Source organism: Tamandua tetradactyla, chromosome X, assembly GCF_023851605.1.
Source record: "Tamandua tetradactyla isolate mTamTet1 chromosome X, mTamTet1.pri, whole genome shotgun sequence".
Lineage (NCBI taxonomy): Eukaryota > Metazoa > Chordata > Mammalia > Pilosa > Myrmecophagidae > Tamandua > Tamandua tetradactyla.
This window is the reverse complement of record NC_135353.1, coordinates 38,926,528-38,929,933: the sequence shown is the minus strand read 5'-3', so window position 1 is coordinate 38,929,933 and position 3,406 is coordinate 38,926,528. Positions and strand designations below refer to the sequence as shown.

General features: G+C 37.2%; 1 pseudogene; it reads right to left on the bottom strand.

Moving 5' to 3' along the window:
• Positions 1-412: 412 nt before the first annotated feature.
• On the bottom strand, positions 413-1,305 carry LOC143670113 (etoposide-induced protein 2.4 homolog; annotated as a pseudogene).
• Between the last annotated feature and the right edge of the window lie 2,101 nt (positions 1,306-3,406).

The window sequence follows — 3,406 nt, the reverse complement described above, 5'->3', positions numbered from 1 at the left end:
TTGGAACCCAGAGGCCTGGAGAGAAGACCAGCAGAGACCATCCTGTGCCTTCCACATAAGAAAGAACCTCAGTGGAAAGTTAGCTGCCTTTCCTCTGAAGAACCAAGAAAATAAATCCCCTTTTAATAAAAGCCAATCCATCTCTGGTGTGTTGCATTCCGGCAGTCAGCAAACTAGAACACAAGGATATGGAGAGATCCCTTGGCAGAGTGGGTCCTGCCTTCCCTGGGTAGGGAAAGTGAACATGGAAAAGATCTGCCATACCCACCCCTTCAGATGGCAGGAGAGTCAATGGTGTGTAGCACCCTTCAATTTCACACGAAAAATGGATTTGATGAAGAGAACTTCTCTGCAGAGTTTGAGCTACTCAGGGCAGACCACAGATAGACCATCTTGTGGAAGAGTTTGTTGCTTAAGAAGACCACCAAGAAGAGGCACAATTGGAAAAAGTACGTTTTGCCAAAGGTCTTTGCTTCATTGGCACTGATAATGAATTAAGAAAAGAAGATAGGGAAGAGGCAGCCACTGATAATATATGAGGAGTGTACTGTTGTAAAAAAAGGCCAGGGGTAAACTAAATCCAAAGTAGTAAGGTTAGTTCCTTTCTATATTTGACATCCACTGGTGCATTTCAATTTCTTTATTGAACCAGTGATATTCAAAGCAGAAGAGTAGAAAAGAGACATATGCAAGAGGCCAACCAGCTGGTCAATGAGATGGATGGGGAAAAGGCTGACAAGCATCCCCTGCATGAGGAAAAGAGCCTACAGCAAAAAGTTGGAGAGCATGTCAACAATTATTTTGCTGACACTAGGGAATGGATGAGGCTTCTTCCCTGATACTTCAAATGCCAGATCAGCTATATACTGAAACCAAATGACACTGACAACTTTGCTAAGCAAGAACAGGGGTAGACTTAAAGAACACTGAAAACTGACAAAAGAAAGAATTCCAGCCATGACCAAGCATCTTCATGTACTGATGGATCACCATAATTTGTGCTGTTACTGACTGAGGCACGGGAATAAACACTCGATAAAACAAGAGAAGACTGAACCAAAATACTGTGCCATTCCAAGCACAGCACTGGTAAATTCTACTAACAATACATGGTTCACTCTCCTGCTTCTGCTCTATGCTCTGGTCTCTCTGCTGGGCCAAGACACTACTTGCTCTTCACTGTTGCTGCTCCTCTCTCTTTTGCTGGATTTGAGCACCTAGCTTTGAGTTGGTACAAATGTCCCAGAAGGAATCTCTGATTCCCCTGCCAAGGTCCCCCCAAAAGGTTTTGACACTATCAGCCATCTCTTCACCATCCAAACTACCAATTACAGAAGGAGAAGCACCCCCAAATCTCTCATCATGAAGGACCCAGCAGCTCCACTCTGTATATATGTCATTTATCCATGCTTTGTACTACTAGTTCGTAATTTAGATTTTGTTACTTGGCTATGATTTTCAGAAATTTCCCCAGACAGACTTTGAGCTTTGTGAACAAGGAATGGCTGGTATGATGTCTGTATCAAACAGCGACACATTGAATGCTTCAAAAATAAACATATTAGTCCTATAGCACGTGATTGTTGTAATTTGCCATTTATAAAAAATAATCCATGGCTTTAAAAAATTCCCATGTTCTGAATTTTAATGTAAACAAAATAAAATATCCCAGTAATGAAGTAATTTTTTTTCATTCCAAGAATGATGGTTACTTCACTGAAAGCTGGATTTACTAGTTTTATAAGGTTAAATTTTTTTAAATCATACTTAAAAACAAATACATAATGAAAAACCAAAGTGTAATACCTCCTTGAAAAAAAATGAGTTTATGTTAGGAAAATTTAAGTTATCTAAAATGGCACTTTATAATTATATTTTAATGATTAATATCCCTAAGTCTTCGTCCTGTCATTCTGCAGGTTTATGAAATGTTTTCCATTGTTCATATGTGGCAGAAGTTCTAAATTTCAGGGTCACAACTGTATCAGATAGGGAAAATCTAATGAAAGATTTAGCGCAAGACCCAGTGTAGACTCTTATATTGTTCATTTTAGCAGTGAAACCCTATTCTTATGTAGTCTAGAACTTGTATGATCAATTAGTAGGACAAGTAGCAAATGAGGACAAGTTTTTGGGTCCAGTAACCAAGTTAACTGTATAAAAATAAGCTTTGGAGTGGTGCAACGGTGGCTCAATGACAGAATTTTCGCCTGCCATGCTGGAGACCTGGGTTCAATTCCTGGTGCTTGCCCATGCCAAGAAATAAATAAATAAATAAATAAACAAACTTTGGGAGGTGAAAGTGTAGTTCAGTGGTAGAATTCTTGTTTACCATGCAGGAGACCTGGGTTCGATTCTCAATCCATGTACTTCCCAAAAAACAAACAAGCAAAACAAACCAAAAAGAAACGAACAAAAATTCAACAAATTGTGCTACAATCGCAGGGTACTCACATGGAAAAATAATGAAATCTGACCCTGCCGTACAGCATACAAAAAGAAAATACACTTTGTATCTTGGTCAAACACAATGCATTCATTCTTAGTTAATTTAAATGTAGTCAAGAAGGATACTTAAAAAAAAGTTCGTGGAGAGCTCACTACAGCCTATCTTCAACACTTACTGTAAGTCAGTGGCGTCAGCAGAAATATATAATAGTTGTGGTTGGAGTCATCTCTAGAATTGACAGGTCACTTTTCCTTGAAGTTGACAAAGTTCTTCCACTTTTGTTAAACTCTCAGAATTGTGTAGCTGCTTTTATTTATATATATTTCACTCTTTCTCATAATTCTTTATAGGTAAATTTGACACTTTCAGAAAGAATCACAGTATGAGTTATCTCCCATATTCACCATAGGAAGAAAATTTATCATTAAGGAACTTAAAATAATTAAAAATGAATGTTTTTCAAAATGACTGAGTTGATCAAACAAGACTCATTTCGCTTGCAATTTTCTTGACTCTTCAGCTCATCACTATTCAACATACTCTCCATATCTCCCTACATAATTAATTGAGAAACAAAATGACAACCATGAAAGTGTAAATTGCACAGACTCCAGTGCCCTTAGTTTTTTGGTCATACACATTTTCTTGAATAAGTGCACATATATGAAGTAACAGATCCCTAAAAACTGTTTATAAGTTATTAATGTGAAAAATCAAATTATAAGTCACAATTTATGTGTACAATGATACATGCTGCTAAGGTTTTTCCTTTGCTTTACTTTTCAGAGGCAGTGGTTAGTGGTGTGGTTTATATTTGTTTTGGTAGTTTGAAGAAGACAAAAAATGTTTTTTGATTCAAGCTTTGATTATGGTACAGAAATTACTAATACAGCTACTGGGATTAAATGAACTTGCAATAACTGGCCATAAAATGGAATGTTTTAAAGAGCTCAGTAG